The sequence below is a fragment of the Uloborus diversus genome, chromosome 5 (genome assembly GCF_026930045.1).
Source record: "Uloborus diversus isolate 005 chromosome 5, Udiv.v.3.1, whole genome shotgun sequence".
Lineage (NCBI taxonomy): Eukaryota > Metazoa > Arthropoda > Arachnida > Araneae > Uloboridae > Uloborus > Uloborus diversus.
In genome coordinates, this window is record NC_072735.1 from 106,160,810 (window position 1) to 106,186,979 (window position 26,170).

The 26,170-nt window shown below is 33.2% G+C and overlaps 1 protein-coding gene across 3 annotated transcripts in view; it reads left to right on the forward strand.

Annotated features, from left to right (window-relative positions):
• The first annotated feature begins 254 nt into the window (after positions 1-254).
• The window catches only part of LOC129222732 (dual 3',5'-cyclic-AMP and -GMP phosphodiesterase 11-like), a 166,847-nt gene continuing 140,931 nt past the window's right edge, over positions 255-26,170 (forward strand). For 2 of the 3 annotated variants that reach the window (XM_054857264.1, XM_054857266.1), the window contains exon 1: positions 255-857. The gene's annotated coding sequence lies outside the window, so the exon portion shown is untranslated. Of the gene's footprint in view, positions 858-7,311; positions 7,419-26,170 lie in introns of those variants that run through there. The other variant, XM_054857265.1, reaches the window with a different exon arrangement.

Consider the following 26,170-nt stretch of genomic DNA (forward strand, 5'->3'; position numbering starts at 1 on the left):
TCATTTCGCAAAACGAATTGCGACACTAAAGGTTGAACATTTATAGCTCAGATTAAAAAGAAAAGGGAGAAAAAAAACACCCAAAAACAAATTTCACCTGTCTTAGAGTAATTGCTCAAAAAGAGAGAGACGGGGATGGGGCTTCGTTTTCTCGACTCAATTTTGGCGAGTAAAATTTGGCGCATGAAAGTCCCAGCGGCAACCCTTGCAGGAAGCTCCGTTGCATTGCATTCTACTGTCAACCCACCCGGCAATGATGTGCTTTAGGATTCGTTGACCCGTTCGAAATAAAAGCTTGTTTGGCATTTCAGTAGTACCGTTAGATCAGCTGGGCAAACCAGCTCATCAAATGCTTACCCACTTTCTCCGATGAAAGCAATAAATATTGCAAGAGGATGCAGTATGAATTTCAGAGAACGGTTCTTCTTTCTTTGCTGCTCTGTTGTGAGGTTTCTGGCGATAAAAATAGCTGCGTAGGAATTCAATCTACTACCGAAATATAAATATTAACTTTTTGAATGTGGAATTTACAAATAAATTAAGTCAAGAGCGGTAAAATATGAAATTTTCAAAAAGCATGATCACTTGTCGAAAACGTGCATAATTATTGACTCCATGAACGTGATATGATATCGTCTTTTATTCTATTCCTTAAAATAACGTGTTCGAAATAAAGTTTGAAATATACTTCTTCTTTCCAAGAGTCAGATACGAATAAAATACACGTTAAAATTCTTAGGTCATTTTAATGAATGCCATAGAAACAAGTAATATGCATTTATCTAACTTTTAATCGTAAAAACCGCCATAGAAGTAATTCATCAAGAACTTTCAAAGAGACACAGAATGAAACGCAGGTAAGATTTTTAAAATTCTTTTTGCTCTGAGTGAGAATGGTTCTTAAGAAACTCTTGAAGTTAATTCATTGAACTGAAAAAAAAATTCCTGCATTACTATTTTGGAAGATTTTTATCTTCTTACACTAGTTTAACATTAAACGTAAAAAACAAACCTTACTTTGCCTGAGAGCTCACACGAGCTCAGCTTTGGTATATTTTTTAGTTTTATGTGGGAATTTTCTTATTAGATAGAATTTAGACTATTTACGTTTAATAATGAGCTTCGAAGACATTACGGCTGTGTACTTTTTTATTGTTATTATTAGAACCTAGGCCCTGTAACAAACGATATGACAAAAGTAATTGAAGGTCTCGGTCCAAGAGGAGGACAGATCCACTTAAAAAAACTTCCAGGAATCACGAAAAGAAACACGTTTTAAAATGCTATTTTTTTAGGATTTTGTCCAAATATTCAATTTCATGTTGAAATTTGTCACTATGAAACCATTTTCAAAGACATTTTATCAAAATATAATATTACCTGTGCATAATTAATTGTTATGTGTGGGAGCTTATCCGTCGCAAAAAGTAACTTCTTGTTTCTTGTACCACGGTCTTCAATTGCAGAATATCTTATTTGCCATTCAAAATAGCTATAAATACATTAATGACAGAGCTAGAAAATTACATAAAAGTAGGCTATAAACTGGTATTTTTAACCTCAGTTAAAAAAAAAAAGAAAATTAATTTGAATTCTGAAATTTTGAATCCAAATTATGTTTTTTGCAATCATGAACTGAGACAGGACCCTACTCATTGGAGTTATTGTTTCTAGAAACGGCTCCTGTCCCCCCCCAAGACTGCCTCTCTTCCTGGGCGGTTACGTGTGCATAGTTGTTTGTGTGCGTAGACCTGTGTGTATGCACGTAGGCGTGTGTGAGTGTATGTGTGTGAAGTCATGTGTGTGAACGTGCGTATGTGTAGGACATGGACGCGTCCGACCAGGAGATCGGATAGCTCAAAACCGGAGCAGCCGCGCCGCGCCGCCAGCAGAGGACGGTGGGCGGTGGTGCTGCAAAAGCTTCTGGTCCAAGTTGAAAAAGGCACGGACACCAAAAACGGTCAAATGAGAACAATAAGCAATCGTGATTGCTCAAAAAAAAAAAAAAACACATTATAGTTAGGGTAAAACCTAACCTGGTTGCGCTTGCGTTCGAATAGTGTGTTTAGGATCTGCGGAGCTTTCACAACACTACCAAGTTAGCTTTGCCCCGACTATAGATGTGACTACATCTTCGGTTTTTAACTTTTGAAATCCTCCAAAATGTTGCCATTGTAAAAGTTACAAAATTAAAAACTCATGTCGCAGATCCGCAACTTCAAATGTATGTTGCGCATTATCTTGCACATACAGACTATGTTGTAAATTTTGGAAAAAGTCCTCTTTCGAAAATAATTTTGTAAAAAATAAGTATCGTTGATAATAGTTTTAAAATCAAATGAATCTTTTAAATTTTAGGTAGTAAATTCATTTAAAGTTTTCATTTTTTATGTAATTCGATAAAACGATTTTTCCCAGTAAAGTATTGTTTCAGCTTCGCAACTCAGCGAAGATACTATTTCAATTTTAGAAACATATTGATAAAAATAGTGAATCTTAGTTCTGTAACATTATATTTTTATTCTATGGGGCTGACCACAAATAATGTCTTGCTTTGAGGGTGGAGGAGGGGGTTCGTGAAATTGTGACAGTTCGTGACAGTGAATGAGTAACAAGAAATGTGACGCAAAGCATTTTTCTTTTTATAAAATTAGGACAGTAAAAAATAGCGTGACATGTAACAAAGAGCGGGAGTATGGTAAAGTGTGAAACTTTGGCAATAGGGTGGAGGAGGGGTCAAAAAAGTTGAAAACAAAGTGTGACATCATTTATGGACACTCCTACGTTTTAACTAATAGAGATATTTTACAAATGCTGAAACATCCCCGAATATTTTTACAGAAATTAAAGAGGGTCTTTTACACAGATTTTTAATCCTTTTTAAGGGTTTTTGTTAAAGTTTGTTTCGAAGTGAAGCTAACAAAAAATTCTGAACAATGTTATACAGATTCATTGTGTCTTTTCCGATTTCTTAAATTCCCCTTTTTGTGTCCCCTAACTGTTTAGGCATAGTGAATAGTATACCAATGGGAATTTAATACAGTCGTTCAGCAACGGATGCCGAATGAACTGCTTTTAATTCACTTTCAAATTAAAATGATCGCCTGGCGTACAATTTTCAGGCGGCCGATAAAATTGAAAAACGAATTTCTTGAGGAAGGGTAGAAAACTCACATTTTTGGTTATGGACATCTTTCAAAGATTAAACACCAGCAACAGGGGTCCAAAAACTTCAATTTTTGATAGGGCGAAAATTGTCAATTTACTGAAAGGAACTTCAAATTTTGCAGATTGATAAAATACTGGAATGCATTACATCTAATGTAAAGAAAGGAGCACTCGGGCATCTAAAAATTTCAATATTGCTATAATGTCTTTAAATTTTCCGAATCGCCAGATAAAATTTGCCATGAAAATTTTTGTGAATGGTCACAGTGGCCTCCTTTTACCTCCCATCGGGACGTCTCTAACTAGCAACCAATCATTTAGCTTACATCTTTGCTAAAGAGCACTGTACTATAAGGCAATTTAGACGTTTATTTTCTTTGTCGAAAGTGATCCGAAAACCTTTTAAGGTCAAGCAGCTTATTTTTATTTAAGCTGGAATTTTCACTTTTCTACGTTATGCCCTTTTTTTAACCGATATATTACCAGAAATTTGGATCAACATCCTTAAGCTCCGTTTCACTGTGGTCGCAATCATCATCAACGTTTTGCCTTCAGATCACGTTGCTGGTTTTGACAGAACATCATGTCAAAGCGTCGGTACTCAAACGTTTAAATTTAAATCGTGGTACGGTAAAATATTTAATAGAAATCTTTTCTAATCTTCATTCCTACGACATTGACAGCTCAGAAATTAATAGATATTACGTTTGCTCTGCAAACTAGATATAAAGTCGTTCCTACACATAGATTGTCAGAAAGCCGTTTGTCAAAGAACTTTATCTATGTGACAATGCAAGCTCGTACGTTTCGTGTGCTTCTTTCAAGTAGAACTGCAGAAGTGTTGTCAGATTTTCCACATTTGCATACATATCTCAATAACCACGTTTGACACGTCATTAGTTACAGACTGCGAAGTAGTCATCAGACCTCAATCTTGATGATTTAGGTCTGCCAAATTTGCATGCGTACCCCACTAACCACACTTGACACTTCATTAGTCACCGATTGCAAAATTAAGCGTCATACCCCAATCTTGAAGATTTATGGATGCAATAACTAACACTATGCCAGGAGATTTCTATGATGATGATTAATTCTCAGTGGTAGTCCATGAAGACCTGTAAAAGTTGTGTTTCCTTATCTGTCACAGACTCTGAATGCTCACTGTAATTTACAAAAGAAGTATTATTCTACACGAAATCAAGATATGTATTCAGTTTTATCCACGCTATTTAAAGGATTGGAATGAATTGGCTCAAAATTTAATCATCTCCTTAGGAAAGTAACATGCGTAATCTCATTAGAAAATTCGAGCAGGTTTTGGTTTTGTTCTTATTTTAAGCAAAACCGTAAATTTGAAAATATCTCAACGAAGAAATGTCGTACCTTTTGTCTATTTTCAGCATTTTAAAGCTTTGAAAACGCTGCGCGAGATGAATTTTATCCTAAAGTTGTAGAACGATTAGAACATAAAATAATTTTTTAAAAAATAGTTTTGCATTCTGAAACGAGGCCTACTATGATAGTTAACCTGCTTAGATTACCTGTTTTCGTCAAAACAATTATTAATTTTGTCGCTTTAATTTTTGCTGAAAAGTAAAGCTTGAGCATTATTTTTGGAATGAATCCAAGAGTTGCCTTCAAGGCCGTCGCTACCAGCAATGGGGCCCGGTACAAATTTTTCGGAGCCCTTTCCCAATACCCCCCCCCCCCCCGCCATTGTATTTTTTTTTTTTTTTTTTTACCGTTACTTCATTTTATCTCACTCATACGCTTACTAACTTGAAAATGAATTGTTTAAAATTGCATTGCATTGTTTGGGGGGAATTTATCAAATCTTGAATAATATCAAATCTCGCTTTTTCTGAGAAATTCAGAAACTCAATAAATGTTTCCTGAAATAGCTTTTTTTTTTTTTTTTGATGAAATTTTGACATTATTATTGGAAAAACGGTTTCATGATCGTACGGGCCCCCCAAAGCTCCGGGCCCTGTTACTATAGGTCTGGTATCCCCTCCCAAACCGCTGCCCTGTTACCTTTGATTCATTATAACATGGAATTTATGTTGAACGCTATGTACATCGGCAAAACACCTTAAAGTTGCAAAGATGCATTTTACAAGCCGGACAGTTATTGAATGAACCCTTTTTTTTGTACACCATAATAGAACTGTCATTTCAATTTTTTCCAGAGAGAAGGGAGTAAAAGATATCTGCTCAGCAAACAATACATTTTTAAAATAACGAAAAACATGCGCCCACTCATTATACTTCTCAAAGTCGGGGATTAAGAGACAGTTGTATTCGTTTGATTCCCTAAATGACAAGTAGTGCTTTGGGGACCATTAAATTGCAATAATAGTAATTACTACATTCTGTTATCAATAACCTTCAACTATTAATTTTGTCGATGACGCAAACATATGGGTCTCTAAGAATATTCTTTGTTATATTTTTAACGAAAGACGCCTTTCATCAGCAGGAAATCTTTCCGTGCTAACCGCAGTATTTTTGGCATATTAATAAACTGGTTGGGGGGAGGGCAATAGGGATATTGGATCCTGGCTTTGAGAAATCAATGCGTTTATACCTATGTCGGCGTGGTTTTTGTAGTCTTTTAACAAAATATGGACGGAGTACATACCCCCCCCCCCCTCCTTCCTCCTGGAAACTTTCGAAATGACGAGACTGTTTAACGCTTAATTATCTATTTTTCTTTCAATCATCTGTTGAACCTAAATCCTTCTTTATTCATAACCAACTCAAAAAAACCACTGCACAATCGCAATGTAAACTTCTTCCTTCATTCTCTTCGTCAAAACGTCAGAATGTTCCCACCATCAGTCATTAACATGATTGGAAGGATAATGAAGCGTTGACGTCAGGAAACCTTCCATTACACTGAAATGGCTGTGCATAGGGAGCGATACACAGCTGAGATACCATTACCTATTTCCAGATATGTTGTGCGTTCATTCATTGAATATTTGATAGCTCCTCAAACGATTAATCGATCTTGAATTATACGTGGGATTACCACTATAAATATAGTTGAAGCTGAAATAAATCATTCGCTAATGAGCAAATTGGTTCACCTCAGCTCAGTATTTAAGTTGCAATGATTGATTCCAATATTATTAGCAAATTTATTCCTGAGAAAAGGATAAATACGTAGCTCACAAATTCGTACTATATTTTACTAATCTTCTTACGTAATTGAAAAATGTTAAAATAATCCTTTCCCTGTCCCAAATCAGGGACTATATTTGAATACTTTTGAACTAAGGGTTAAATTGAAGCTTGAAAGGTAAATAAGAAATAACAACGTTTAGCTGCACAAAATTACGGATTACGGCAGCACGTGTTTCGGCGTTACGAGGAACGCCTTTTTCAATGCAAAAGAAATGAGTTATGAATGAAACACATTTAGAAAGCTTTCGTCGTGCATTTTAGCGTTAACTTTAGTTGCACGATGTGAATAAAAATTTATTTATGAAAATTACATGAACTTGTTCCTTTAATTATTATTATTATTATTATTATTATTTTGTGATGACACCAAAATTTATCGCCCCGGGTGGAAAACGTGTTAGCAACGCTACTGTTAACAGTGTACTTTTTTTTAATCTTAAAAGTGAAAATACTTTGAAAAAAAAAACTTTGCTAGACGAATTGGAATAAAGCTGTAAAGTAATTTAGTTCTCTATTTAGCGTCATCACAAATTTTGAGGTATCACAATGAAATGAATAAAAATGAGCCAATAAAATGTCGTGTAGCTTTTAATGGGGAATAAATCATTCAATCTTTTCCATTTTCGGTCACCTTTTCCATCTACAAGACCTTTTTTTAGGAGAAAGATGGCGTCATATTTTCCGATCTATTCTTGTTACATGCATTGTGAATCTTTATAGCTCCGTCCTACTTAAATCTGCAAGGCTACGTGCATAAAGCCAAAAACAATGAATAATATGGAATGGAATATTTTTACCTTTACAATAGATTTTAAATCACGCAGCTCCCACGTAACGATGCAGTTTCTTTGAAATGCCATCTTCCTTAAATCCTGTAATGGAAAACATCGGTACGTAAGAAATTACATATTTTCTGTATTCAATTATTTTTTCTAGTCTCCGTTTCAAAAATAGCAACTTAGTTTTCAACGTGCATACTCTTAAAGTTCTCAATTACTTTGAGGTATGGTAACATGTTTTGTCTTTCGCTCCAAGTTGCTAGAAGTGTCTGATTCCCGGTGAGAATCTGTTCATTATATATAGTTTTGGTGGCATATGGACTACTGGTTCTTTGTCAATATAATATCCGGTACTTTATCAATATAATATCAGTTGAATTACTTAGATTTTACTTTGAAACAAATGCATCCACTTTGAGTTAATTCTGTACCTCACGTAAGTCCATAAATTGTGGTTTTTTGTTTATTAGGGCTTTGTATGTAGAAACCTATCCCACATCGAGCCATGTGAACGTAGTTCTTAAAAAGAAATCCTTTTCAATTTTTTACCTGTGTTAAAAGAGCGCGCGACCCATCTTTTGCATGCACCAGGAGAAAGTTTTTCCTTTCCACTGTAAAATTATCATAATGTGATTTACGTTCCTCTGACTCTGAGTTACAGAATAGTGAAACATATGAATCCACTTTGCTTCACTTCTTAAGTTTTAATCTATTTGTTTTCAAAACGAATTGCAAAAGACCCACTGTGCTTAAGTTAATATAGAACTAAAATTAAACTAAAATTAAGTTAAATAAGGACTAAAATTAAACATCACTCTCACAGTTAAAACATGTATGATACAAAATAGTTGTGTTAACATATCAGTTTCTCAATTTATTTATTTAATTAAAATGGAATTACTCTACGCAGCTTATTGTATCTTCTAATATGTCTGTAGTTAACTTTTGAAAGCTTTTATTGAATGTTGATTTGAAGTTGTTAAAAAATATTTCGTCCCCTATCTTGCAATAGTCATTGTGATGTTGTAAAATAAAAAATATGAAGAGCTTTTAACTATTCAAAAAATTTTATTTTCTAGTTCAAAATTGCAATAATTTTATTCAAATTTATTTTGCAGCACATTTCTGACATGGCTCAACATTAACCAAAGTGGAGGATAGTTCTCAATTCGTTTATTATATCCACTCTGAATGGTTTTTAGAACTAATACTCTTTAATTTTGTACATTTATATTTTGCGCAAATCTCGAATGACGCAAAGAATACCTTAGCCACTAATGGGGTCATTTCCAAAATTTTAAAAGTATTTTTTTTTCTGAAAGAGCATGCTTAAAAACATAGGATCTGATGATTTTTTAAATAACTTATTTAAGTTTAATATTTAAAAAAAATACTTTAATTAGTGCGCTTTTACTGTTAACGAATCTTGCCGATGGCATCACAAATGATGAAATGCCATTCAGTATTGCCATTCATAGAGCAAAATATTTAATTCGCATCTTTACTCACTTGTATTGGCAACGATATGGTTGATAGCAAGTGTAGAGCGCAACTTTTGATTCGCTTGTTGATTATCATAACGTGGAAACGTGGTAGAAAGATGCGCCAAAATGCATTATTTGTGACGTCATCAAGACCACGCCTTGTTTGGAAAATCGGACATTTAAAAAAATAATTAAAAATAACTGTTGGGAAAATTAAAGTATTTTTGGGTCCATGTTATTATTATTATTATTATTATTATTTTTTTGCTTATTCTATCAATTTCAGTGACAAAAAGTAGTACTTTTGACTGAAGGAAACCACCCAATTCTTTCAGACGTTATTTTTCAATTTCCTTTCAAAGGAAAGGACACAAGTTGTAGCTTCAATATTTATTTTGATAACTTCTGAACTTTTAATTCCATTGTTTAACTTGGCCTAATCTTGGAACAGCGCCACATATGTTTTGAGTGCAAGCCAATTTTATCCACTCCGTTCTTTAGCTTAGAATAAAATACTTTTATACTTCTACAGTAAAAATGCTTTTAATTCAAAAGCGAACTCCCCGGAAAATCTGAAAAATGCTTGAAACGACAAAAAACTAACTTAAAATATTAGTTTATAATTTTTCATAAAGAAAATGATTAATTACACAATGATAGATGACTTTAGCAAAAGCATCCGCTTTTTTCAGAAAGAGTCAGATAATTCTTACACCATTTCCAATTTAGAATTCTTCTTAATAAGGCAGTTGTTTTTTGTTTTCATTTTTTTACAGTATCTGGTTAGTAAGGGTAAGTACCAAAATAGAACTAGATTATGGTTAAATAAACCATAAGTTACCGCCATTTAGCCAGGGTTAAGGCAGAATTACATGCAATACGACAGCATGGTTATGTCATCCTCCAGAAGCTGTAGATTCGTCCTTGTCCCTTGACTAATCAGTCTGGAATAGTCAATAATCAAGCTGAAGGTAGATGCTCTCTTATAGAAGCTAAAATTGCTAAGAAAGTGGTAGTAAAGTTAAATGTAGCGCACCAGGGAGAGTACAATAGTAATAGTGCTGTTTAATTCATAAATTAAAGGTAAAAGCTTAATGTAGGCCTTTCGAAGGAAGGCGTGAAATCTTTCAAATTTCATTTCAAACGGATTGCAGGAGCCAGTAAATTAATGCTAGAAGAGCTTCTACAGTTGTAGTTCAAATTGAAGGTTTTCTAAACTCAAGGCGCCTCTGTCCTATGATTTCAGACCCTAATGATTTTCAGGTTTTGTCTCCAGGTCACATTTGCTTGGTAGACGAATCAGCTCGGTAGTCAAACCTAGTTCATGAAAAATATCCGAAAATGAACTTTCTGAGTAGTAAAGGTTCCTTAAGATTAACCTGCTGATTTGGTAACGTTGGAGGGATCTTCAGCAGAGATTCAAAGAGATTTTTAAAAAGAATAACGAGAAATTAGGTACCATCGTAATAATTAAAGAGGAAAGCATTCCCGTAACTAAATGGTTAATAGCTAAGATCGCCTGAGTGTTTCCGGGAAAGAATGAAGAAATACGTGTAATTAAATTATTGTTGCCAAATGGTAAAAGTTTAACGAGGACTGTTCGACACACTTGCGTCCCACCAAATTAGTAACAGTGTTATAATTTACTAACTGTGCGTTGAATAATTGTTTTGCGTACAATTTGTGTTTTATTGAGTACCTGTGTTTCGTTTGCGTAAAAGAGTTACAGTGAAATGAATCATTCTTTGATATTTTTTTAAATTGAAATTTGCAGTTTTAATGGGCCGGGAGAAAGTTCAAATTTAAGTCCCCTTTTATTGCAATTAAAGTATAGAGGACGCTGCGTGTGATGCAATACGAAATCGAAAGAGCACGCATGTTTTCTAAGATGTACGAGTTCCACTGAAATCCACGTAGAGATTAGAAGACACTAAAATTAAGTACTAGAAACTACAGTCCATGAGTTTTGAGTTTTTAATTAGTTGGTAAATGTTCGACTATAACGGACAAGACTTTTCAAAAATACATTCCAAAACATTTTTTGTGATTTCTTCTACATAATTAATCAAACATAAACTTGATTTGTAGATAGCGTTTTATATTCAATTTTTAACTCTACAATGTAGGTACTTACATATTTAAGTTCAGAACAACAAAACGTTTTCCAACTTACCGCCTTGATTATTTTCAGATATTTTTCCACGCAGTTGATGGGAGGTCATTGTGACCTTCCAAAAAATTCCTTAACAAAGTCCTTGGCAAAGTTATCTGACGATTCGGCAAAATTTGGATTTTCATTCGGCACAATTATTATCATTCGGCAAAATTTAGAGTTCGATTTGGAAAAATTATCACCATTCGAAAAAATTTGTAGCTCCATTTGGCAAAATTATCGTAATGTGGCAAAAATTGGATTTCCATTCGGCAAAATTATCATCATTTGGCAAAATTTAGAGTTCCATTCGGCATATATACAGAATTCCCGCACTCCCGAGTATTTAAATTTGGGGTGCCCCTGCATGCAATCCAGCAACCAAAGACTACGTCTCTACCTCATTTTCTGGTATCAGAAATTTCTAATGCTTAATCATCACGGCTGCGGAGTCGGAGGATAAATGACCGACTCCGATTCCAGGAATTTTTGAGCCTTCGACTCTGACTCCGATTTGTTTACCTGAAAATCAGACCTTGAAGGAAAATGACCAACTCAGTCTCTTGGAAATTTAAACCTTCGACTCCTGACTCCGACTTCACGACTCCGACAAAAAATCCGTTGCCTTTTTTACCATACTTCACTTTTTTTACCATGAAGTGATGGTGAGGTTGATAGTAATTGCTGCAAAAATCACATATAATTTTGAAGAGATTAATTAAGAAATTCTGAAGCGTGAAGTTAAATCATTTTCACTTGATGCATTTTATTGACGAAAATCTTTAAATTTTATCAAGTAATGTTCAGCTTACGATGCCTAATTAAGAAGCTATCGTTACTTCTTAACGTTTAAGGTTTTAAAATGAACGTTATTACTTTGAGAAATAATCTCAAAAGCAATTAGTTTGACGTTCAAGTGCAGGCTTTAATCCTTTTTAATTAACTATGGTAATTAGTTTCTCTCGATAATGTTCTGAAACGTAGTTTTTCTTACAAGTTATTACATTCTCAGAAGCTTTGATATTTCGGATAAGAAGAAAATTAAAAGCAACCCAAAACTACAATTAATTAATTCCAAGAAAAAAAAAATTCCCAAACGAATGTTTCTAGTAAGTTATTACTTAATCATTAACACAAAATCATTCAAATACACATTAATTTTATTCCATTTCATTTCACGTATTATATTTTTACTTTTATTTTTTAATGATTTTTTTATCTTTAATTAACTAATAAAGGCCTTTTTTTTTCGTCTTCATCAATTTTTTACTTCCTTCTATATCTAATATATAGAAAAAATTATTGTATTCGTGCAAATTTTCGAGTTTGGAATTTTGACGTATTCGAACTTTTTGAGGTGGGCGTAGTCCATTTCATCCATTTTTACTTTCTTCTATATCTAATATACATAGAAGAAAGTATTGGATTCGTGCAAATTTTCGAATTTCGAATTTTGACGGATTCGAACGTTTTGAGGTGTGCTGAGTCCATTTCGACTATTTTTGGAAAATGTCTGTCTGTCTGTGTGTGTGTATGTATGTGTGTGTGTATGTATGTGTGTGTATGTATGTGTGTGTGTATGTGTGTGTGTGTGTGTCACAGTTTTTTGTGGCCGCTCTACAGCAAAAACTACCGCATGAAATCGAACGAAATTTGGTACACATATGTGCCCCTATGTGAACTTGTGCCCATTGGTTTTTGGCGCGAATTCCTCCAAGGGGGGTGGAGCAATGGGACGTTTTTTGAGTTACGCGTGCTTGCTATTCCTCAGGAAGTAATTGGCGGAATCAAACAAAATTTGGTCCATATGTTGCCATTAACAGGAACAGGTGCTGATTCAATTTTGGTGTCAATAACTCAAACGGGGGTTGAGCTATAGAACGTTTTTTGTCGTCAATTGTGACTGCTGTATCTCAAGAAATAATGAACAGAATGAAAGAAAAATTTATCGGCAAGTAGTCCTTAGTGGGTATAAGAGCTGATTTTATTTTGGTGTCAACAGCTAACTAGTATGTTGTGGCCATCACGAAACTTTCTTCTATATTTTTCCTTTTTCTGATCCCTCCCCATGCTTGACGAGGAAGCAATATTCCTAACAAAAACAAAATTACACATGCAAAAACTTGACGACCATCCCAATGTCTGAATTATTGTAAAAACAAAACAAAGAGCGAAAATTGAAAGTTACTTTAAAAGCTTAACTTGAATTAATTACAAATATTTTATTTATTAACAAACATAAGATGGCAACAGTTAAAAATTTTAAATCATTGAGATAATATTTCCTATCATTTCCATACAATTAAAATCACGAGAAATACGCAGACGACAATCTATTACGATTTATCTTTCTTATTGTTGCATTAATAAAAATATTTTTATTCGCAAAAAAAAAAAAAAAAAAAAAAAAAAAAAAAAAAATCAACACCTTTTGGAGCGATCGGCGTCAAAATCGAACCAAAGCCTGTTTACATATGGATTCACATATATTCCAAATTTCAACCAGAACGTAGCATTACTTCTTTAGATAGGGTACTCAAAATGGGAAAAAAGAACGGGTGATTGCGCTACCCCCTTTTTAGCTGTTGACACAAAAATAAAATCAGTTCTTATACCCACTAAGGGTTACTTGCCGATAAATTTTTCTTTCATTCCGTTCATTATTTCTTGAGATACAGCAGTCACAATTGACGACAAAAAACGTTCTATAGTTCAACCCCCGTTTGAGTTATTGACACCAAAATTGAATCAGCACCTGTTCCTGTTAATACCAACATATGGACCAAATTTTGTTTGATTCCGCCAGTTACTTCCTGAGGAATAGCAAGCACGCGTAACTCGAAAAACGTCCCATTGCTCCACCCCCCTTGGAGGAATTCGCGCCAAAAACTAATGGGCACAAGTTCACATAGGGGCACATATGTGTACTAAATTTCGTTCGATTTCATGCGGTAGTTTTTGTTGTAGAGCGGCCACAAAAAACTGGTCACACACAGACGTGACACACATACATACACACACACATACATACATACACACACACATACACACACACACACAGACAGACAGACATTTTCCAAAAATGGTCGAAATGGACTCAGCACACCTCAAAACGTTCGAATCCGTCAAAATTCGAAATTCGAAAATTTGCACGAATCCAATACTTTCTTCTATATATTAGATATAGAAGAAAGTAAAAAGGGGGTAGCGCAATCGCCCGTTCCTTTTTTCCATTGTGAGTGCCCTATCTCAAGAAGTAATGCTACGTTCTGGTTGAAATTTGGAATATATGTGAATCCATATGTAAACAGGCTTTGGTTCAATTTTGACGAAAATCGCTCCAAGAGGTGTTGATTTTTTTTTTTTTTTGCGAATAAAAATAGCTTTATTAATGCAACAATAAGAAAGATAAATCGTAATAGATTGTCGTCTGCGTATTTCTCGTGATTTTAATTGTATGGAAATGATCGGAAATATTATCTCAATGATTTAAAATTTTTAACTGTTGCCATCTTATGTTTGTTAACAAATAAAATATTTGTAATTAATTCAAGCAAGGCTTTTAAAATAACTTTCAATTTTCGCTCTTTGCTTTGCTTTTGCAATAATTCAGACATTGGGATGGTCGTCAAGCTTTTGCATGTGTAATTTTGTTTTTGTTAGGAATATTGCTTCTTTTTCAAGCATGGCGAGGGATCAGAAAAAGGAAAAATATAGAAGAAAGTTTCGTGATGGCCACAACATACTAGTTAGAAAATGTCTGTGTGACCGGTTTTTTTGTGGCCGCCCTACAGCAAAAACTACCGAATGAAATCGAACGAAATTTGGTACACATATGTGTCCTTATGGGAATTTGTGCCCATTGGGTTTTGGCGAGAATTCCTCTAAGGGGGGGGGGTGGAACAATGTAACGTTTTTCGATTAACAAACGTTTGGTAACGTTTTTTAATGTGCCTGCTATTTCCCAAGATGTAACAGGCGGAATGAAACAAAATTTGGTTCATAAGTGTATCCTAACATGTGCAGGTGCTGATTCAATTTTGGTGTCAATAACTCAAAGGAAGGTTGAGCTATAGGACGGTTTTTGTCGTCACTTGTGACTGCTATATCTCAAGAAATAATGAACGGAATCGAACAAAAATTTATCGACAGGTGGTCCTTAGAGGGTACAAAAGCTGATTCTATTTTATCGTCAATAGCTGAAAAGGGGTGGCGCAATCGAACGTTCTTTGTTTTCCATTGTTAGTGCCATATCTCAAGAAGTAATGCTACGTTCTTGATGAAGTTTAGAATAAATGTCAATCCATATGTAAACAGGCGTTGGTTCAATTTTGTCGTCAATCACTCCATAGGGGGCTGATTTTTTTTTTTTTTGTGTGAATAAAAATAGCTTTATAATTGCAATAATCTTTATACATAAAGGGCTACTTCTGTCCGGATGTCCAGGGTAAATGTCAAAACTACTGGACGGATTTTAAACATTTTTTCACCGTGGATAGCTACATTATCAGGGAGCAACTTAGAGGCTATAATTTATTCCTTAAAAACTTAGTTAAAAAAATTATGTTGGAAAACAGTAAATTTCATGTAATTTCCCCATGATGTGATTAAACATAGAGTAAAGAAATATACATAGAGAGGCCCCGTCTATGGTAAAAAGGAGACGAAATTGAAGCCGGAATTATGGGATACAGCGGTGCAATGATGAGCGGGGTTATGATAACGTGATCGCTTCGCAAATATAGTTTTCACCAATCTCGCAAAGAGACTGCATAGTAGCTGGCAGATTGGTTTGCATTTTAATTCATGTTTTAATGCAATTTCAAAAACGTGCTTAATAAACTTGCAACAATATCTAAGTTTAAATTAACAACCAATTGAGATTCAGTAATGGAATGTTTTGAATCAAGATTTATCTTAAAATACTTAGCGAGAAGCTAAGAATCTTCGGATACAGCGGTGCAACTTCCGGCTTCAATTTCTTTGTATAGCAGGACCTCTTTATGTATTTTTTTTTACTCTATGTGATTAAATATAAAACCTATTGTTACAAAAATTCGTTGCCTAACAACAGCAATATTAAAAGTAATCAAAATGAAAATTTTGAATCATGGCTTCTCCGGAGCACACATGAGTTTAAGTCATTTAAACATTTGGAAACTATAGAGGGAAACTACTATAGGGAGAACTACTTTGGAGGGAAACATAGTAGAGAGCTTTTTTTTTTCTTTTTTTGTGTGTGTGTGTGTGTACTATTTAATTAAATGAAGCAAGCGCACGTTTTTTTTAGTGATCTTTGTTTTTGTTAGTTCATATTTCGGAAACTCTTCAAATTTTTATGTGCTTAAATTCGTACTTTCGTTTCTGAAATGAATATTCGTTGGTTCTTTATACTTATTGCTATTTTACTTTTATAGGTAAGGAAGAAGCTCGATTTTTAATCACGTCAAAGCGGTGTGTTTCAGTTCTTTCAGTTAAAACAGAAAAAGAAAGAAAGTAGCGATTGTTTCTTACAATTATTACTGACCCAGGCAACGCCGGGTATTTTTGCTAGTAAGAAACATAAATCGTTATAAACTGACGTCTGCGTAATTCGCGTGACTTTAACTGTTGGAAAATTACAAGAAAATCGTGATGATATAAACTTTTTAACTGTTGCCATCTTGTGTTTGTTAACAAATAAATATTTGTAATTATTTTAAGCAAGGCTTTTAAAATAATTATCAATTTTCATTCTTTGCTTTGTTTTTCAATTAATTTGGAAATTGGGATGGTCGTTAAGTTTTGGCGTGTGTAATTTTGTTTTTGCTGGAAATATTGCTACCTCGTCAAGCATGGGGAGGGATCAGAATTCATAAGAAAGATACAGAAGAAAGTTTCGTGATGGCCACAATATAATAGTTTCATAGTGATTATGTTTAATTTTTAGGTAACTGTTATTTTATTTTATTTATTTATTTATTTATTTATTTATTTATTTTTTGAGACTCAAGTCCAAGGGAACGAAGATAGAAGGAATTATTTCATTAAATTTAAGCAAAATTAGTGTTTGTGTACAAATGAACTAATAAGTTTATCTGAACAAGATTTTCAACAAATGTATTTCATATTGTCAGCAAATGTTAGAAAAATGTTAAGCAAGTCTTATTAATGCGCACAGATGGTCTTTCTTCAATTTGCAAATCTAAATTTTTTAAACGCATTGCCGACTTCTTTAGGAAGTGGTGGTTCAAAAAGGTCCGCTTAAGTCCAGGTATCACGCTGTGAAAAAGGGATTTTTCTGCATTGTTTGAGCAATCAAAATTGTTTTTTGGTGACACTTTGTCGTGGCTAAACATTTCTCTCTAAATTATCTTCGTGATTATTAGATAGCGAGTTTCGTGTTCCATTGCTTCATTTCTGTTTTCCTTTTACTAGGCAGTGAAAAGTGCCTCCTCCTTTTGTATGGTCATTGATTAACGTTTCTCATTTTCTCTCTTTATGGTTGGTAAACAGCAAGTCACGTGATCCATTAATTTGTGTGGTAAATGGACCTTAAGTGTAGCGATGAATCTTTTCGCATCCTCAAGATTCTGTTTTTCGCTTTACAATTTTTCCCTTAATTTAATGTAATTTCTTTTGTTTAATTGTTTATTTTCTTTTCTTTCTTTTTTTTTCTTTTTTTGAAGAAGAAATTCTTTTTCTTATTATATTGGGGTTTTTTTTTCATAAACTTTGTTTACATGCGATTTTGTACCGGTTCATTTCGGTTCGATACGTATTCCGTCATTTTATTACTGTAACCAACTGATTAATATTTTCTAACTTAACTTCAACCATACAATTATCATTATTACATGTACATTTATTGCAAAATTATATTTTTAGTACAAATAAAAGTATTGATAAAATAAAATTATTCATTCGGAAGTGAATCAAAAACGATTATTTTTTGTCGAACGGAGCCGATGTTTATATTTTTTAAGTAACCAGAACAAAAATCAGAAAGAAAAAAAAATACAGTTCAAAAACTAAGGTCGAAATTTGAAGGTCGGTACGCCCTTTTGAAAAAACTCTGTTTTATTATGACTCAGTAGATTTTTTTTTTTGGTTCTTTTGAAAAGTTCTTACGTCAATCTTGACAGCGAAAAATGTAACCAAAATTTTTTCAAATCAAATTTTAGTGAACTTACTTTTTTATTATCATTTCATTCACAGTTTCGAGAGCTATTTTTCGATTGTCCGTATTTTCCGATTCTCCGTTCGAACCCGCTTAATAAGCACTAATAATCGAGAGCTGTGTGTACCACAATGAAGCCTAATGCGCATTAAGTAGTGAACCCGGAAGAAATCAGCTCGGTTTATGAGGCGTGATGACTTATTACGTGGGGCCTTGTTTCTTCCTTATTAATTCTATTGAAACTATACACACGTATCACGTATGTGCTGCAAGAAAGACCTTCATTCAGTTGGGATATGTTTTAAATGCATATATTAATAGGATAGATTCAAATATTACAAGAAAGAAAACAATGCGAAATTTTAAAATTCTTGTATAAGACAGTGAGAAACATAAGGATGTAAGTGCCAAAATTAAAAATTTGGAGATAATCAGCACAAACAGTAACAGAACCTCTTCTCTGTTTTAGGCCAAGAGATGATAATAGTAGCTCTGGTAGGTGCTGCTATACAGCAAGATTTATTTTTGAAAAATCAATAAAAGCCTACCTAGGATCTGAACTTTATACGCGCTTTACTCGAAACTTTAAAAAGTCTACTTAAATCCCTTTGATTCTCAATGCCTCATATCATCTTTCTTATCTTCGCAAGTAAGAATTCAGAAACTTATTATAAATTATTTTTAGTTTTATTTTCCATTTCACGTGACATGAATATTTCAAGCACGGTTCTGAACATTGAAACGCAAAAACGGATACAAGGGAGGGGTATTAAGGCGATCGCTCCTCCCGTAGGGGCCCCTCTTTTGGTAAATGTTTGGTATTTAAGTTAAAAAACGCATTTTTAGAAGATCTTGGGTAATGTTAAAGTAAGAGGAAGAAAGTTTTGTGGCTCTCCCCAGAAATGATTTAGACTTGAAATCCGAAATATTTGTGATGAGCATTTGCTAACCAGGATAGGTAGTCAGGTGAATTTTAAAAAACTCCATTGAAAAATGTCTTGATCCGCTCTTGTTGAAATGTTTTGTCTTATGAGGAACCGAATTTCGTCCTCAATAGTTAAAAATAATAATAAAAACTTTTACGACTACAATAAAACTAAAATTAAGCTTGCAGTGGCGCAGCGAAGAATGGGTTTTGGGAGTGAAAACGCTCCCCCAGAGACATTGATTTTAAGATAAATGCAAGTTCTAATACTATAAGTTTATGCATATGAAAAGGCTGTTTGGATCAGAAACACTCATCAGAAGGTATTTATGGTCAAAAAATCCCCTTTCTGAAGGTATTTTTGATTTAAAAACAAAACGTCCAGAAGGTATTTTTGTTTTTAAAAAACGATCAAGACCCCCCTCCAACAGCTATTTCTGGCTGCGCTAGTGAGCTTTTGCAATTAAAAATAGCAGACAAGTGATTACTCCTTCTTCCTAAAATTTTGCATAAAACTTACTTTATCTTTTCAATATTTTTGTATTTTTTCTCAGATTCAGCACTCTTGATGATCCTTTGATTTTACTTTCAATTTTTACCAATTGAAAATCATGTTTTGTTTAATTTTCACTTGTAACCCTGCGGCAATAGTTGTAACGTTGTTTCGATTTAGCATAAATTCACTGTTTCACTTCAGTTCATATTTTGTTCCTTATTTGTATCGCTATTTTTGTAGCATTAAACATGCTTTAGAGGACGGTATTCGTTTTTTTTTTTTAATATTTTTAACGTCAATTTTGCTAATTTTCCGACGTTAAGTCAGTTTCACAAACATATTTTTTTTATAAAATAAAATGTATTTAAATGTGTACCAAGCTGGAATCAAACTGCGACTCTTAGAATGGAAAACAGATATCTTACCACTCGGTCATCGCGAAATATCTCACAAAATGAACCGTAATTGCTTCATACATAGAAACTTCAATATTTTTTATGAGTTTTTTCGACATATTTCATTACTCTGCTAGCTAATTTTAGTTGATTTTTCTTGAAAGATTATTGATGATAGAACAAAACATTTTCAATGTAAGTGAGTTAACACTCGCGGAAATCACCCCCAACTTTTTTAAATAAACGACGTCGTTCAAATGATCGAGTAAAAAAAACGAAAAGAACGATCCTCAGACCATTAAAAAGAACGTCATTGCTCATCGCTAAATTTAACTCCAAACTTAGTTCTTTTTCAAAGAATTAATTTCTGAATGTTCAAAATAGTAAGTAATGTTCAAAATAGTAGTAATAATAATAATTGAATTCGCGACTAAAGTCAATATGACGGAATTTCTTCCAGTGTTTCTGTAATACATGCTTTCCAAAGCGGAAGTTAAAAAAAATCCTCCGTTACATAAGTTACGAAACATTATCATCAATTAAATCTTGCAAACACGCAGTTTAGATTGTGGAGAGAACAGAACATTCAAGCCTGTTGCCAAAACAAAATATAATCATGGAAAAACAGTCGTTCCATTCATTAATTTGCCCAAATGACAAAACGAGCAGACAGTTTTGCTAGTTTTTCGCCCACGCCCTACTGACAAATCTGACGTCAAGACTGGAGGCGCGATCTTTAAGGTCGTGATCCTTCATTAAAACACGGCGAATGGTGGTTCCTTGATTTCTGACTAAGAAAACAAAGAAGAAAGTATGCGTTTAAAACGGGTGCTTGATTAAACGAAACATTTTATCACCTGAGGCAAAAGGATCCGCATTAGAATATGTTTTCTAAATTAATATCGTGAGAAGTGCACATCTATCTCTTCTGCTTATAACAGTGAAACAAGAAACGTGATATGCAATTGCTTTCACATTGCTTCTTGGTGTATAACATATGCTAAACCTATAATAATGTCTTCCGACGTGTGTCATGTGTGTTATAAATGTCACGTAAATTAAACTATTCGCGCTAACTGAAATGGTTCAAATTCCATTCATTGTCTTTCGAATAAAAGAAAGCTCCTTTCTTATGGGATACTTATTTAGCTCAGTAGTTTTTGCGGACAGTTTTTAATTAAATTCTCGGATTTTTTTCATTTATTTTTTTTTCTTACTCGTAATTACTATGGAAATTTGATCTTGCATCACTGATTGGGATAATCTAAATGATTCCTAAACACGCTTTAATGAATAACCGTAAAAATAACAAAATATTTTTGCAGTTCAAAAATGCTCATATAATTAAATAGAATATCTATCAAAACAGACAAATGTTTCTTAAAATTATAATTGTACTAAAGTATGTGTTATGAGGAATCAATGCAATGCCCTTTCATTGAAAATAAATGATAAAATGAAGGGGGAAAATAATAGCAGTTAAAGTGGGAAAAAAGAAATTGACGAAGAGAGGAAAAAAATTGATACCTGAAGCATTAGTTTGTGTTTTTTAAATTCTTTAAATCCTCTCTTATATGAAATACAAGAAGTCATAAATGAGTTGAATTACAAAACTATTTTCGATAGTTTCAAAAGTTTATTTCGACATCTACAGATCTCTTTGTACCTTTTTGAAGAAAACTGTCACCTACGATTAGTTTTCAAATTCATGAATTACAGCTTCGTCTGTTGAAATAAGACACCTTTTTCTAAGTGTTTGGAAATTCTAGTTCTTCACAAAAAATTTTGTTCTTTGTGACAACGCTCAGTTATTTTTCTTTTATATCACTTCACAAAAGAGATAGAGTGAGTGAGGGTTTTGTAAGATAGTTACAATATAAAGAGCAAAATGATTAGATGGGTTTTACGTTTCATATGAAAAATTATCAAACTTCAGAAAAAGTATTTACAAAACAATTGGAAAATTTTAAAAAACTCCAAAAAATCTGGAACTACCTTCATATGTATATAAAAAAATCTAAGCATCACCGAAATCCGAGGTTTAGTTATGATTACTGTAATAATTCCGCTGTTATTATTGTTGTTATTGTTTGAGGAAAGAACAAAACACTATAGTAAGTAAAACATTCTAATGTAAATTTTTTTTAATTACAGAAAATGATGGTCTATGTTTTTAGTAACTAAAGCAATTCGGTTTTTTTAAAACACACCCTTTGACAGCATAATTTCGTTAATTTAAAGCAAGTTATCATTTTCCTCATAATAATATTAAATATTATTATTACTACTATTATTATTTTTATTTTCAGTTCATTTCAATGCATATTTCGTGTACAGTGAAACATTGAATAACCGCTAATGATCCTGGCGGATAATGAGTGATTTTTACATTGCAAGCGACATTACAAGACATTATTAAAAAATGTATCCCTACATTATTAGCGATAAACGTTTTCATTATGCGCTGCACAGAAGAACTGCGTCTATACAGCTTTTACAAACAATGCCGCTCTTTTTGAGAAAGTTTCTTTGTAGTCTGTATTTGACGAGATTGTGTCGATTGCCAAGATTTTGCCCTGGAGGTCGATAAAAGCGACATCAATGATCTTGTGGAAGAGTTCAACCACGAACAGATGGATAAAGAGATAAAGGAGCTTACATTTTGTGACACAAGAAATTATGGATGAGATTTCGTCTGGGGAGAAGGAAGAGATCCCAGCAGAGCAACAACCTTACAGTGAAATAAGAAACAGAAAGAAATAGAAACTGTTGCGCATCATACGTAGAGATGCATCACCCTAATAAAATTTCAGCTATGCGTGCCATGCATTTAGTTAAAGATAATGCTTCGTCTCATATTTTGTCAAATTTAAAAGCGTAGGCAGAATCTAATGACTTTCTAGATAACTGGGTGTTTATAGGAATGCATTATAAATACTCAGTTATTTAATAAATTTTTTTAATGCATTTTCTTCACGTAATACTCTAAGATATTTCATACTGTTGATATAGTTTTTGATACATTGAATATGAAAGAGTTACTTTGCTTAGTGAGTATTTCACATTACGGGTAAGATTTTTAATGAATTATACTTTTAAGTCAAATTTTCACTGCAATTTAAATATTTTCAAAAACAGAAGCAGTTTACAAAACAAGAAAAAGTATTTCAGAAAAGTTTTAATATTTCATACTACTTTAATTGGCAGTAATCAAAAACTCCTTTTTCCTCAAATAATTTCCGAGATTCTAAAACTTTTTGCATAAACCTTAAAATTCTTAACTAAAGAAGAGCGTAGTGTCTTGTCATGATACGCAATGTTACAGAAAATTATAACCTCTTTTGCCTTTAAACATAAAAAACAGAAAAAAAATCTCGTAAAGTGAGTGTGACAAATAAGGTCATGCAGACGAGTAAGCCTCCCCCCCCCCCGTTATTGTATTTAAGATAGCAAAAACTAATTAGATCGGGATTTTATAGTCTTGAGAAAGCCTAACGGATGATGAAACGTTGTCAACAAGCAGTTATTTGGCAAAAGTACAGCAAAAGTTACCACAAAAGTCTTTACAAAATTGCGTGATCTTATTTTAAAGTTAGTTTTGTTTCTTCTTTTTTCACTATAGTTTAAAATACTATAAAACAACTGAGTATTATTATTGTAGAAAACCTAATTTCTGTAGTTGACGAATTCAAAAGAAACATGTCGCTGTGTACCGTCATTTTTCCTGTGATTTGATAACCCTAGAAAATTAGATTGTAGCTCAATAAGGCAATGATTACATCTCATTAGGACTCTGTTGTTCTTATTAAGACACAGAAGAATCGATTGGAAGATATGAGCCTATGCTGCTCTGCTATACACATATGCACGAATTGTGAGCAGAAATGACCAAAAACATGAAAATAACGACCTATATATTTCCCGATTGTGACGTTTGATCTATCTCCTTTCCATTGAAGTAAATGTGGAGTTTTAAATAATGTTTTAGAGTTTATTAAATGGGGTTTAAAAGGTTTTTTAGTGACAATGCACTTTTTTTTTTTAGTTTGATAGCCTAACAGTCGAATTTTTTTCAGCAGTCCGCGACGTTAATTAAAAGACCTAAAAATAATCAACAAAGTTAACTAGCATTAGGTTACTCCACAAGATTTATTATAAATACTCACCAAAGAGTACTGGAAATCAAAAACTAAATTTAAAAGTGTGCCTGTATACAAAAAGCTAACCTGCTTTACAAGTACAAGAGAACTGTAAACTTAGCGCCTTGATTCTTTTTTTTTCCTTCTTTCTTCTCTTTTTTTAAATTTTTTTCTTCCACTTTCTTTTTGAACTGTATATTTTTCTGCTTTAAGTTCAACAGATTAACACAGAAGGCAAATTAAAAAATCGTTCCAGTTCAGAAATAACCTGCCTTCTCAAGAATTTCCGGTATGGACGTCGCAGCCTTGCGTTCTTTCTGGTACAGGGTTTGATAGTATTTTTTGACGTTTTTCTAGTGGTGACCTTAGTGGAGATCCGTGTTCCTAATAAGACCAAATCGAGTTTCTTCGTTAAAACTAAACATTATTGAAACTTACAATTTTCAAATGGTATTATTTTGTTTATTTTTTTAACGAGTCATACGATGAATGTGCAAATTCTGAGCAAATTGAACCATGAAAACTCAAAATACTAGGCCCTGAACCTTAAGGTGGCCTTATTTGGCGCACTCACCTTTCAGAGTTTTATTTATTAATTATACTAGTCGTTGATGCATCAATTTCGAAGGACATTGTGCCGTTTTTCGTGTTTTATTTTGCGTTTTTTATTTTCGTTATCATAATAGTGATTAATTATAACAAACCCCCATTAATACAAACTAATTTGGACCAGTGAATGTTTCGATTTTTGAACAAATGGGCTATCCAAAATTCCGAGAAAAATGCAATGGAAAAAGATGCGCGTTCAAGAGTTGTTAAATTATAAACCTTAAGCGCTACTTCCACTTGAATTCTTTGATTTTAAGGCGGTATTTTTACCTCTTTTCATTATACTGGATGAATGTACTCGTGATTGTGTGACAATGCAATTAAACGTACTGTAGCTGAGTGGTGTATTGCGGTAACTGATGCCAATCAAGAAAATGGTTTAAAAGAAAGAAAGAAACCCTCTCTACAGTTCAGAATGAGCCTAAATATGACTTATGTACGCCAACTTCCTATTTTTTAGCATGAAGTCATAGGATTTCTATGCAGCACGGGAGAGTGACTGGATTCACTTCCATGACCCATTACCAGAGTCCTTAAAAATCTTAGTAACCAAGAGAATATATAAAATTTAATGCACCTGATAAATTAAAACTAATGAAGAAAAAAAGTAGTTACATTCAACTATTTTAAAAATATTTCTTCTAAAACCTGAGATGTTTATTTTTAAAAAAATGTATTAAAATAAACACCTAAATAAATTTAAAACTTAAAAGAAAATTTCCTTGCCTTAAAGGAAATACACTACAATTGTATGCATGTAGGCAAACTTGTGCTTTTTTTTTTTTTTTTTTTTTTTGCATTTCCGTTTTTTGAACTTGATTGTTTATTCATTTCCAAATATTCACATCAGAATTAAATTTCAAACTATTAAATTATTTAATTTTTTGGATCAATTTACAGATACGTGGGACGCTAATAGCTGGTTCAGAAAAAAAATGGGAAAATACATAATGTTAACAAGAGAAAATATTACTTTACTTCTGAAACATTACGTTAAATGAAAATTTTGAAGCAACAGAAAAAACAAGAATTCGCTAGATTAAAAACAATATTTTGTATTGTATTTTTTTTCTCTCTAAAGAAAAACGAGTGGAATCTCACATGAACTGCTCAGCAGTGGCACAGAAAGGAGGGTAGGCGTTGAAGCTACAAAAAAAAAAAAAAAAAAACTTGAAAATTTGAAAACGTAAAATCAAGAGATGTGTTGTGTACTAAAACCGGAGACGGAGAGAAAGTGATCTAGTCCGGGAGCCACTCTTTTACTCCAAAATCGGTCCGACTCTGACTTCGGTTCCCCAAGCACTGACAGATTTGCAAACTTTGAGGGTAAATGACCGACTCTGACTCTTGAAATTTTAAACCTTCGACTCCCGACTCCGACTCTTTTACCCCAAAACCAGTTTGACTCTGACCCCGTAGCCCTGAATAAAACCACAAAAAAAAGAGGATTTGGCTTACAATAGTTTCAGGCTTTAAGTTTGAAAAAAAAAAAAAAAACATATTTCTATAAATCAGGGCTATATGTATTTCTTTCATTTTTTCAAGAGCTTGAGTTTTATGCATAAATTTATCTCTGCATTCTGTACTATTTTTAAAGACACATTTTTATTCTGAACTCAGTTCTTTAAAAAGCTAAACTTAGCATTTAATTTCTTATTATGGATACTCTGAT